The 13,639-nt window shown below is 45.2% G+C and overlaps 1 long non-coding RNA gene across 1 annotated transcript; it reads left to right on the forward strand.

Moving 5' to 3' along the window:
• The first annotated feature begins 1,142 nt into the window (after positions 1-1,142).
• Positions 1,143-12,323, forward strand: LOC119876597. The gene is made up of 3 exons (XR_005363987.1): positions 1,143-1,910; positions 11,448-11,519; positions 12,282-12,323. It is a non-coding gene; the product is annotated as an uncharacterized LOC119876597 (long non-coding RNA).
• The last annotated feature ends 1,316 nt before the right edge of the window (positions 12,324-13,639 follow it).

Below are 13,639 nucleotides of genomic sequence, written 5' to 3' on the forward strand. Positions count from 1 at the left end.
CTTGGTAATTGATACTTGCCGAGAGCTTACTCACAGAACCCTTGCCCCAAATGCATGCTATTTTATCATCCTCATTTTATAGTGGGGAACTGAGGCCCAGGGAGGTTAGGAAATTCGTTCAAAGTAATGCAGCCAGGCAGTTTCAAAGCAAGCGGATCTCCAAACCAGGGGTACACGGCTCCCAACCCCAAGCTGTATGCTATACCTTCTTCTTCCGATAGGAACTGAATATTTTCCCCTCATTTCTGGGAGCTACCTTAAGCCTACTGTACATTCTTGACAGTTGCCATCTTTGATGGAACCCAAAACCTTGTTGGCCTCCACCTTGGGGAGAAAGAAAAGGACTCCTTTATATTACCTGCCCTTATTCCAAGATGCACTTTCTACACGAGGTAAAAAGGACTGTTTTCCATCTCCAATAAAATCATAGTGATTTTTCATGGCATTGTACCCACACGTTCTTTGTAAAGTTCCTCCTAAGGCACCTCAAACGCCACCGGCCACAACACCATTACAGTAACCTTTAGAGTCACCAGGTGCATAGAAGTGTTATCCTTATTCCCTCATTTAATGATCATTGTGCCCTATTCAATGAGCAAACTGGGCTCCAGGAACTTAAAGAACTTGTCCAACGTCATGTCGGTAGGAAGTGGTGTATGGCCAGGTTCAAATTCAAGTCTCGCTTGAAGCCCAGGCCTATGCCCTGCCCATCCCAGCGTGTTTTCTAGGGAAATCTTCTTTTCACCCCTGGTGCATCTTTCCCACCTTCCTCTTACTACCCCGAAAGACATTCAGACGTGTTGAGTTGCTATTTCTTCTACCCAGGCCAGAGAGCATGAGGATGGAGCATGGATTGATATGCAGCTAAGCCTGGTCTTGCCCAACCAGCGCCAGAAGAATTCCAGGCATTAGAATCCGGGCAAGGAGCTGGAGTGAGAACCCAAGGGTTAATATTGCTATAGTGGGAAAGTTATCTGCTTTGTTGTACAACACAGCTTCCCAGCACTACAGAAGGGGCTATTAGCATGCAAATGTACTTTGCCTCTTGCTTTTTAATGTTTTACTTCTCTTAATTGCTGAAACCGGTTGTAATTTCTGAGCACTGCTGGCTTCAGGGAAGTAGTTTCCTCTAAAGGGATCTATCATTGCACCTGGAAAGATTTTTGAATTCTAATTTTATTAACCATTTGGGTGAGGCATTTTCTCTTTTTACCGAAAGAAGAAGGAGAGGAAAGAAAAAGTCCAGGTTGAGTTTAGAAACCTTCTCCTTTTGCCTTAGTCTGGTCCAGTGCTTTAGCTTCCCCTGAATTCCTTGGTTTTGAGTTTTGACATTCCGAATAAGAGATCAGAAGTCACATCTGATATTTGACGAAGAGAAGAGGGAGCTTATTAAAGATTTCAGGTGTCAGACCCGTGGTAGTGAATTTGCAAGGAGGAATTTCTCTGACTGCTACTTGGATTGGAGCATAATCTATTCTCTCATTCAGAGGTATTTAGATGAGTGCATTATTTCTGTGGTGCTCACTGATGCCAAAACTACCTCCCATGAAGTAGAAATGACCAGAGAGCCTCTGTCACCGTAAGACCCATGTTAGACCAAGCAAGACACTCCGCCAATTTAAGGCATAATTGCCTCTTCCTCTGCATCCACACATCCATCCCAACTGAATTCTTTGGAGACATTCTGAAATCGGGTGTGCGGGCTCCAGAAAACAAGTCCCTCTTGTAGACTTTCCACAGGCGCCACTGTTGGTCAAGCCATTTTGCGTCCTGGGAAGTCCGTTCCTGAGGAACTCTTGGAGATCATAAGCCTGACCTGGCACTTCTTTCTGGTTGAAAAGCAGTCTTGGAGAGCCTGAAACCCGCAGGGGCCATCACTGCACGCAGATCCAGGACCGCTGTTGGCAGAGGTGGGTACTGGAGACAAGGTGGGAGCAGCACAGGGGTGTAGTAATGTTGGGGAAGGGTATAGGATGCCTCGACCACTTGAGGCAAAGGGTTGATAGGAAAATTCTACCTCTGCTGAGCTTGTGATACCACACGCAACATCTTCTTGTCTACCATATAGAAACGATCCTTAGATATTCCTCAGCCATTAGAAACGACAAATACCCACTATTTGCTTCAACGTGGATGGAACTGGAGGGTATTATGCTGAGTGAAGGAAGTCAATCGGAGAAGAACAAACATTATATGGTCTCATTCATCTGGGGAATATAAAAAATAGTGAAAGGGAATAAAGGGGAAAGGAGAAAAAAAATGAGTGGGAAATATCAGAAAGGGAGACAGAACATGAGAGACTCCTAACTCTGGGAAACGAACTAGGGGTGGTAGAAAGGGAGGTGGGCGGGGGGTGGGGGGTGACTGGGTGAGGGGCACTGAGGGGGGCACTTGATGGGATGAGCACAGGGTGTTATGCTATACGTTGGCAAATTGAACACCAATAAAAAATAAATTTATAAAACAAAACAAAAAAAAAGAAAAGATCCTTAGGATCTTTTACTGGCCATCCACCACTTTGTTAGCTTTTTAGCTTGCGATTGGATTCTGAGTTTCTGGGAAGCCCAAATGCAATGGTCTCCTGCCTTATTGAGTGAAAGGGTGATATACCCACCACCATAAAGCTAGGGCCAGCCTGCAGGGCGTTGGTTTTCTTGTCTTCCCACACACACTTCTCTGCATCCCCACGAAGCCCTTCCTGGCCAGTGTCTTAATGAATGCACAGAAGAGAAAACCACAACAGAAAATAGATCATGAGCCTGCCTGTTGATTTATTCGTGGACACATTTGCAGGCCTGGGGGATTGTAATGTCTGAATGGGCCCAAGTTAAAGCCGAAAGAGGTTGTGGCGGAGCTGAGCTCCGGATGGAGACTCTGGAAGAAACCAAAACGAAGACAAGAGGAATGTGCTCCGGGGTCCAGGAGGCTGGAACAGCACAAGGCAGTGAAGTGACCGTCCAAATGGAGAGCGGGATGCTTATCATACAAAGGAATTAAACCCACTTGGGCTCTCTCCTGCTAATCTGGGGCTGTGGGGGGTTAAATACGGTTACATTTTCATTAGGTGCTAATAGCCAGAGGGCAGCTCGGGGCAGCAGGGACCAGACATTGTCATGCAGAAAGCTCCCCCCAGGCAAGGGAAGGTCAAGGCAGGTGGGGTGGGGGGCTAGGAGGGCCCAGCCAGCCCTACAGCTTGGTCTGGGAGGAAAGGGTGGGGTGTGCTTGCAACTATTGTTGGCCTCAGAGTTCCATCAATGGGAAAAGTCATGTTTTCTGCAAAGGGTACAAGGTGGAATTGTTGGGGAGGGGAAGTGCCGGTGGGTGGCTGGGGACAGAGCGAGGCCACTTGTGACTCTGTCCACCTTCTAGGGAGCCCTCCCCACTGTCGGTCTCCTCTGAGGCTCTGTCAGGGTAAATGGAAGATTCCACGCCTGTCGGGCGTGGGGGGGCATGGGGTGGAGGGGCAAGTTTGGGAACCAGGGAGAAAGGACGTGAGCCATTTGGACGGTCCGGCCCCTTCTCCCTGGAGAGGACGCAGAGCTGTGTAGGGCGAGCTTGGACCTCTCAGCTGTCCGGGCACAATGGGGAAAGTATCTTTTGTGGCATTAACGGCTTTGGGGAGGGGAGAGGGGAGGGTGCGGGCTGCTGGGGAGGGGTGCAGTTGAAGAGGAGGAGAACAATGTGTGAGAAGCTGAGGCTGTGGGTTCCCACACGGACCAATATGTCCCCCCCACCCCCCTCTGGGAGAGACAGATCCGCAGCGACCAGCCCACAGCTGATCCCGCCTTGATTGGCTTTTTTTCCCATTGTGCTCTCAAGGGACGAAAATCCTTTTGTGGCGTGAAAGGAGAGGCGTTCCTGCCGTCCCCTCCCTCGAACTGATTGGCTGTGTCACAGGATGGCCAAATCCACCCGGATTAATGTGTGGCCGACCCGGCCCAGAGTGGGGACGTCTGAGTCCGCCCCTTTGGGCCAGGGTGTCTGCTGCCCTGGGAGCAGGGGAGGGGGACCCAGAGGGGCGGGCCACCACCTTCTTCATATTTATTATTCTCCCCACCCTCCCCAGCCCTGCGGGGATGTTTATTCATGGGCCACATCTGCTGGCTGGCAGGCGACATGTCTCTTGTTAGAATGCCTGGAGTCCCCAAGGAGCCGGGAAAGTGGGGCACATTCCTTAGGACAGGCCTCTGCGCTTTGCTCACATCATCCTTTGGCTTTTGAACCCACCTGTAATCTTAGGCCTCCCCGCCGCCGCCCGCCCGGCTCCCGCCTTTACCTGCCCTGAACTTCTCACCTGGAGATTCTGGGTTCTCTCGGCTGCCTCCCAGTCCCCGGGCCCGCCTGGAAGGAGAACACCTCTCTCTGCTCTTTGCTCCTCTGTTGCTTCTACTTGAATCACATTCCCCTCTGTGGCTTCTTGTATAAATAAATCTCAGGCCTTAAAATATTTATTTATTTATTTATTTATTTATTTATTTATAATTATTTATATATATACAATTTATATATATAATTATATAATATATATAATATACTTTAATATATTATATAGTATATATAATAATATATATACACTTTATATATATTAGTATATATACTAAATATAATATAGAATAACATACACTATAGTATAATATAGTATAATATATACTATATATATATATATATAACCTCTTTCGTTGTGCTTATCATTCTCTACCGTAAGTAGTCATGATTCCTCTCAGGACCTGTAGGATCCCAAAGGTCAGGCTTTGTCTGTCTGATTTACCCCTGTCGCCTCACCTGCCCCCATCTAGGTCTGATTCATAAGGTGTGTACTTGGGTCACTCTGAACCTGCTGGTGGAATGAAATGAACATATGCAGCTGGACCCCAGGTCTCGGACCTCTCCTTCAGACCTGTCAAGGAACTATGCAATTGCCTTTTTTCCCCATTTGTAATGTGACACAAATTTGCTTCAACATAGTTTTCCATTCGTCCGCCCCCTACGTGGTTTTAGCAGTAGCGGGCCTTGGCGCTTGACATCTCCAAAGATGGGATGTCGAGGAAATAGGATAAGGCCCCAACACAAAGAGGATGGACAGAGCCATGCCCAGATTCAAGGGGACAGGACATTCTGTCAAGCTACTCCCAGCCCTGTCTGTCTCTAGGGCCCGCTGGGTGACAGTCAGCCTAGTAAGTGCTTCTGTGTGGGCAGCTGGGAATGTCTTTGCGATTTCCTATTGTAATCGATATTGGTTTTGGGAAATGGGATGCCCTCCAACATACTCAGGAATATGGCAAAAGAGGGAAACTATTTTAAAAATAAGAGAAATTGTAGCGTTTTTATGGACAAGCCTGGTCAAATCTGTATAGGTTTTAAGTGATGAAGTACTAGCAGACCAGGCTGTGCTGGAATTACACAATTTTAGCAGCGCCATCAAGAATTGAGACGAGACAGTGGCTAGCTCTAGGTGTGAGTGAGGAGTCCCTGAGATCCTGGGTGTGGCTTCTAAGCCAATTTAAGGATGCTAAGTAGGACATCTTTCAGGTATGCAGTTGAGAGCCTACAAGAAATCAGAGAATTGGACTATGATTGGCCCAGAGATGCTTTGACCTCGAAGCTCTGCTAAAGTATGACTCCACTCTATCAGTCATTTACCTATTAGCATGAACTGATTCGATCAAATTGCCATTATTTAAATCTTAGCTGACATCAAGGACTGTAGGTAACGGGAACTTGGTTACCAGGAATCGGTGTGGTAAGGGTGGAATAAAGGCTAAGAAAGCCCTAAGATCCTCCAAGAAAGGATCCCAGGAGGGGGAAAAGTGCAGAAAGGGAGGGGAGGGGCTTTTGGGCAAACTCCACCCCCCTGAAAAAAAAAATTTGCCTGAGAGCATTCCTGTCTGGGTAATATGACTTTTCCACCTCTCTGTTCCCAGAACCCAGCATATAATAGTTATTGCTGCAAATTGCTCCCTTAAAGGTTTAAATGAGAGGACCTAAGAGCCAAAAGCACCGTTCAAAAGGAAAGAACAAAACAAAAAAGCCACATGAGTTCTTAGTTCCAATTAAGCTTGACAAAATACTATTTGAAATACAATTCATTCGCAAATTGGGATCAGTGCATTAGACTGGGCTTGGGAGCTGAAGTCAATCAGCGGGGTCGGGAAAGAAGTGGCTCCGCCTCCGAGTGGATCTGAACCACCTCCCCTGATTAATGCGGAATCCCAGGGCTTATCCGTACCACCCATCCCAGTGTGTCTGCCAAGGGGGACTTGCGGCAGTGACCTGGGGGTGTCAGACAAAATGCAAGTCTGGGTCCCCAGCCAAGACCCGCCTCTTTAGAATTTGGAAAGGGGTAGGGCCCTGCGAATCTGCATTTTAACAAGCACCCAGGTGATCCTCATGCATGCTCAAGTTTGAGAACGGTTGGGTTGAGTAGAAGAGCTAAATCCAAAGGCTCCACCGCTCCTCAGACCCCACTGCAGTACTCACTGCTCTCCTGAGAAGATGCTCAGCTGTAGGGAAGCTGATGCGTGAGCTCAGAGTTAAGCAGCTATAAGAGTGATGAACACTTAAAAATGAAAAAAAAAATCCCACTTTCAATTCAATTAGTGAACTCTAAGAGCCTGCTTATTTTTTTTTTAAGGGGGCTTATTTTTAATAGAAAAATGTTCCTGTTTGAACATGGAGCTTTACCTTCCAAGTCATAGAAGGTTGAAAGGTAGCTTTGTGAAAGTGATGGGTTCATGAAAATTTTGAGAAACTTTTCTTTTTAAAGATAAGATGTTTGTCTCTGGTTGCCATGAAAAGGTTGAGTGCCTTCTCTAAGTAGGCTTATACAGACCTCCATGCATCAATCCATAAATAATGCATTTATTCATAGCTTTCTAAGAACTCAAGCGTTAGGACAGAGTTTTGTCTGAGAGGGAATTTTGCAAAACTTGAGCATTGCTCTGGATGTTTATGCCTCCGTTTCAAACTGACTTGAATTGGGCTTAGAATGGTTGGGAAGAAGATGGCCCAGGGGATATGTTAGGAAAAAAAAAAATCTCAGATGGGTCTTGGTGTATCAGAAGGAAGCACTGAAATTGATGTTGTTTCTCCCAATTTAGTTAGACAGCCATTTTATACTTAAAAATATCAATTTTTAAAAATAAGAGGAAACCTGGGTGGCTCAAGTCATTTAAGCATCCGACATTTGCTCTCAGCTCAGGTCTTGATCTTGGGGTCTTGAATTCAATGCCCACCTATTTAACAAATAAATTAATTAATTAATTAAGATAAAATAAGAAGAAACATCTTTAGTTCTGTTTCTAGTTTTAAGAGAATCTGCACACCTTTTGTAAAGGTCCAGGACGTTAGCTGCAGCTGAGTTAGTGATGTCATAATGAATTACTTCTCGATAAGATGCATGGCTGGGGAGCAGCCTTCTAGGACAGAATTTATATAACCCAAAGTCAAAAACCACAGTTTTCTAAAGCAAGCCCTCTCATGAAACAGTTTTCTATAACATCTTGTGTCTCAATGGTTCAGAACGATTGTGCGAGTACAAATACCATAAACCTCAAAGATGCTTTGTAAAACCTCTGTATTTTCCTACGTATTATTTTATGTTCACCACAGTTATACACATAGTTCTTTGCTTTTGTATTGAAATATAATAATATACCCACAGAAAAGTGCTCGGATGACAAAGGTGAGCAGCTTGATGAATTTCGTGTACTGATCACACCTTTGCAACCAGCGCTGGGATTAAGAAGCAGAACTTTAGAAACCCCTTCGTGCTTCCTTCCAGAGACTCTTCCCCCCTTCCCAGGGAGGGAAACCCCTATGCTGACTTTTAACACTCTCAATTTGTATTGCTTATTTTTGAACCTTATATAAATGAAATCACACACTACGTGTGGTTTTGCGTCGGGCTTCTTGTCATCCAGTCTGACTGTTGCATAAAGTCATAGACTGTTTATTCTCATTGTGGTAAAATATTCCATTGTGTGAAAATACCACAATTTATTTTTCCATTCTGCTGTGGATGGACATTTGGATACTTTCCAGGCTGCGCTCTTATAACTGGAACATGCATGGAGTTCAGAGAGGTCTACAAAGCTTGCAAGATGAGGACATTTTCTTAATTGATAAAATCCTAGCTCATTTTTGAAATATGATGCTTAAAAAAAAAAAAAACAAAAGCACTCCCCCAAGTTGCAAACGTGTCATTGTGCTACATGTTGTACTAAGGAAAACAAACAGATACTGTCCCTCATCTCCAGAGGCTACAATCTAAAATAGGTAAAACGAAAATAAAATAAAATAAAATAAAATAAATAAAATAAAATAAAATAAAATAAAATAATAAAATAAAATAAAATAGGTAAAACGTTAGCATGAAAAAAAGACATAGATGATACAGAAATACTGAGGGAGCATGAGATGATACCGAAATGCTCACAATTTGCACGTGTAAATTTTTATTTAGAACTAACAGCATACTTTGTACTACTGATGTCTCTAGAGGATTTTATTTGCCGTTGACCTGGTTTGCGTGGAGCTCTGTATTGCTGGGCTTCATGAGAACCGAGGGCTGGGCTCTCCATCCAGCTCCCACCTCTCAGGAGCCAATGCCCTCTCATTCTGCTTTGCAGATAGAGCTGCTTCACAAGCCCCTCTGGGAAATTGCTCTGCTCGGTGTACTTGCAGTTTCTGCTGCACCGTAATATTGTGGCCATGACCGTGGTTGGCCCCATGCTGACCCAGCCTAGACTCCACTTGCTGACTTCTCTACTCAATTCCACCTGCTAACTGGAACCGCATCTTGTTCTCTGTGTCTTAATCACCAAGCCCCCAGGGGTGCAATCTGCTTGGCCCAGCTCCTCTTGTGTTCACTTGGTGAATGGGACGAGTTGAGTCAAGGGATGCAATCGACTGTTACTTGGGTGGTGGGTCCAGATGTCCTGCCTACGTGTGTATCAGGTGCAGTGGAATCGGCTAAATTTTAAGAGATCCCTCCCAACCTGTGAGCCCAAGAATGATGGCATCATCCAGTTCTGTCTCTGGCACAGGGAGCAGAAAGTCCTTCAGGGACCTTCCATTCTCTGCCTGGAGACACCTTCATTGTCATTCACCATCATCATTATCAGTAATTTTGATATTGAAGCTCCATGATTCACTTACTAATTTTACCCTTTTATCGAAATGCACCATTTTCTTTCAGGCCAGAAACAAAAAGCACACTTTAAGTGGTTTAAATATACACAACAACAAAATAAATAAATAAATAAATAAATAAATAAATAAATAAATAAATACAACAGATAGTAAGTACACATGGGGGTAGTAAGTCTGGAGGAGTCTTCACTGAATCCTGGGTTTTTAAAGATTTTATTTATTTGAGAGAGAGATATATAAATAGAGAGAGAGAGAGAGAGAAGAGCCAGGTGGAGAGGTAGAGGGAGGAAGAAGAGAAGCCAACTCCCTTCTGAGCAGGAAGCCTGTTGCGGGCCTGGATCCCAGGACCCTGGATCATGACCTGAGCTGAAGGCAGATACTTAACTGACTGAGCCACCCAAGCACCCCTGAGCCCTGTTTAGACTGGAGCCAGGGAAATGATTACAGGTCCCCATGTCCCCTGGGGGCCAAAATCTAAAATAATGACACTGTCCAAAGAGCAGCAAACTTGTTTGTGGCTCTGACTGAACTGTGTGGGTCCTTTTTATATGGAGAAGATACTCTGTGATTTAGACATTGGTTCTTAATACTATTTAAGTGCATTTATGCATGCACACGTATGTGAGCATATATGACATACATATATACACAATATGTACATAATTAAATAGGGGGGCAAATACACAGATACATATATACATACATATACACATATACGTGTATGTTGTGTATATATAATTTTATTATATAGTAAATACACTAATATATACATTATTTTATTATATATTATTAACATAATATATCACTATAATTTATTATAGTAATTTTTAATATTAATTACATTAATACATGGTTAATTATGTATTATTGTATATACGTATATGTAATAATATATGTATAATACATAATTAATACATAATACAAAAAGCAAAGTGGTTCTCTGAGCCAGTCTGATTTGCCATCTCATTTAATTCCTGGAGTGCTGGTACTAGAAGGGCTCTCTTTGCTTTTATAAAGAGAAACTGAGGCACAGAGAGGAAAGGTGGCTTGGCCAGGGTCACAGAGCAAGCCAGTAAGAGCAAGGACTGTCAGCTGTCTGCTCTCTGGCTTCCGAGCCTATCAGCCCTCTGCCCTTGGAGTGCGCAGCCCAGTGCTGTGGGACAAGTGTGCGGAGCTCACGGTCGGGCAGAAAGAAGCGATGTCCTGCTCCCCCAGGATGCCGTGTGCCGGAGAAGCCCACTGAAGGGGACTGTGGCCGGGGTGTTTTTGACCCGTGGGCGCCTCTGCGGTGCTCAAACGTCAGGACTCTGGGGGGTGGACCAGCAAGCAGGCCATGGAGTGAAGGCGGGAACTAGGCATTTCCCTCTGCTCTGTATCCTCAGTGCCTGTCCCAATGCTTGGAGCAAACCAGAGTTCCAAAAACATTTGCTAAGTCAACTTCCTTATTTAACTGGCTTTCAAATATAAATACCTGTGGGGTGGGTTTGTATTTCAAATTGTCATCCATGAGTTGACATTGATGAATGAATGAAACGTTTGGAGGGCAGGTTTTCTATCAGGGAGAGGGAGACAGTGTGACATCACTGGCTTCTGGGAAATGGGGAGCGAGAACAGGTATGGACCGGGAAGACCCCAACCACGAGGACACATGGGGTGTGTTGCACAATTTGCACCCGGACTGCCCCCAGCCAGGTGGCCCATGGCGGCCGTGAGAGACGCCTCTCCCAGGGGCCAAGCCAGGGTCTCACAGGTAATCCTTCTTGGGTCTTCACCCATTTCCTATTTTCCCTGAGTTAACAGATGTTTCCTTTCTTTCCCTTATTGGCTTTCATGTCATAATTAAGACACGCTTTTCGGCCACGTGTCCTCACACACACAGTGGTTACTGCACCAGATCTTATCCCTCTGCCCCCTAGCCTGGGTCCCCGGCCCGCTGCTTCCTTTAACCCCTTCCTTCGCGCCTCCTCCCCATCGTACTACTGTTTACTGAGCATTTCCTTGGGCCAGGCTCCAGATATGGGTTCAATTTCATCTCTTTCACACAACAGCCTCCTGAAATGAGTTGGTACTTGTTTCTACACTTTATAGGTGAGGAAACTGAGCTTTCCAGTCCAGTAAGTGGTCAAGTTTGAAACCAGATTCTCTGTTAAAGTCCCGGCTCTTGGAATGACACCCCGTATTGTCTTGCTCTGTGAATTCTTAAACTTGACGCCCTGCATTAACACCATGGAACGGCCGCTGGTGGGTCTTCCAACAATCCAGTCTTCCTCAGATCTGCTATTCATTCTCCTTTCCAGGCTCGACACACCCTCACATCCCCAGCATCTGGCCAGGCGTGCCACACCTCTGCTCTCCTGCCAGCCACTCAGGTGTGTCAGTAATTTCCAATGTCTTTTCTTGGCATTCCCCCAACATCAATTTGAAAGTTTCTTTAGTTTCAAGAGTTGAGTTTGCATTTTAAGATGAAATCTAGGAAAAGGGATTTGATAGCACTTTGATGTCATTGGGCAACAGTGAGTTGGGGGTAGAGAAAATCTTGATTTGGGATGTGCTATCAAATCCCTTTGATATTATTGATTGAATGATCAATGAATGATCAATCATTCATTCAACCCACCAGACATGTTCAGCATCGCCGAACCTAGACACCTAAACAGAGCATCTTCAGGACACAGTGCTTCCTTCCTGGGTCAAGGCCCCCAGGCCTCAGCCTGATGCCTGTGTAGGATGCCACATGCTGAACAACTTGAAAGAACTTCGGAGAAAAGTTGAAGGCCGCCAACAGCGTCTTGCCATCACCATCTTGATCGTTAGTGTTAGGTTAGCCTGCATTTAACACGTGCCCTCTCCCTTTAGTCGCTTTGTCCTTTCCCAGATCCATAAGCAGTGGTGATGAGCTTGCAGGCATTTCTGCTAACATCAGACTTATATTCTAGATTAGGAAAGAAACAAAACAATTTGACCCTAATGTTCAGGGGATGGGAGGTTCATCTTTGTTTCCTCCAGTTTACTTATTTCCAACACTGACAACGAATCCATTACATCGTGATATAACATCATAATTTGTTTCTTTTTCTTTTTAAAGATTTATTTATTTATTTATTTATTTATTTATTTATTTATTTATTTAGACACAGAGAGAGACAGAGACACAGGAGGAGGGAGAAGTAGGCTCCATGCCTGGAGCCCGACGCGGGACTTGATCCCGGGACTCCAGGATCGCGCCTTGGGCCAAGGCAGGCGCCAAACTGCTGAGCCACCCAGGGATCCCCCTTGTTTCTTTTTTTAAAGATTTTATTTATTTATTCATGAGGGACACAGGGAGAGGCAGAGGGAGAAGCAGGCTCTCTGTGGGGAGCCCAATGTGGGACTCGATCCCAGGACCTCAGAATCACGACCTGAGCCAAAGGCAGAACGCTCAACCACTGAGCCATCCAGGTGCCCCCATAATTCTTTTCCTACTTTTCTTTCTTTCTTTCTTTCTTTCTTTCTTTCTTTCTTTCTTTCTTTCTTTTCTTTTTTTTTTTTTTTTTTTTTTGGCTCATCTTTAGGAGACATTTCTGGTCGGTTAGTCCTTTCAGGATTCAAGAAGGTGTTAAGGTGTTAATAAAAGATGGTCCAAAAAAAGAGCAAAGAAAGTGGAACCACTTCTGGGAGTTTGTTCACCTGGAGCAGAGTGATGACAGGTCAGAGTTGGTAGTTACCTTTATACTCTTGGAGGGGAGGTAGAAGAGACCTCGCAGGACACATAGGATGGGTCAGGCATTTCTGGGCAGGTTTCTCCCTCGGATCCCCACAATATGAGTGAGATTGGTGCCATGTCCAGACTTTCGCACAGGAGAAAACTGAGGCTCTCAGAGGGTAGGTGTTTGACCTACGGTGCTCAGCCTGCAGTCAGCAGAGCCGCCTCCACACTTGACCAGGCTGGCTGCTGCACCCTTGCCCTGCAGCCCAACCCAGGGGACGCTGTCCTCTGGTGGTGACAGTTCCATCTTGTTCCATCCTTCACGAGTGAGAGGACAGAAGGAGAAAGGGGAAGCGTGGCAACCAAAGACTTTTACATTTAGATTGGGAATGCCACTCAGGAAACCTGGAGATTTGGCCTTGGGGGGGCAGACAGACAGACCTGGGCTCAGATCCTAGCTCTGTCAATATTTTGCTCTGTGTGCTCTTTATTTCTGCTCTCTGCAGCAGGGCTCTGAGGGCCAACTGCTATGGCATAAATTGCAAGCAATGCTTAATACCTAGGAAGGGTCCCGTGTTGGCAGGTGTTACTAACAGACTCTGTGATGGATTGTCCTATCTTAGGCATATGCTTCTGAGAAAATCTTGGAGCTCAATGCATTTGGTGTGCTCACCTGCCGAATGCATTCCGCTTCCCTCAGGAGCCTCTGCAGTTAGTTGATAACCAGTGAGCAGTTTGAATCACTGTGCTGCAAAGGACTATGATCTTTTTTTAAATTTTTATTTATTCATGATAGTCACACAC

This window comes from Canis lupus, chromosome 9, assembly GCF_011100685.1.
Source record: "Canis lupus familiaris isolate Mischka breed German Shepherd chromosome 9, alternate assembly UU_Cfam_GSD_1.0, whole genome shotgun sequence".
Classification (NCBI taxonomy): domain Eukaryota; kingdom Metazoa; phylum Chordata; class Mammalia; order Carnivora; family Canidae; genus Canis; species Canis lupus.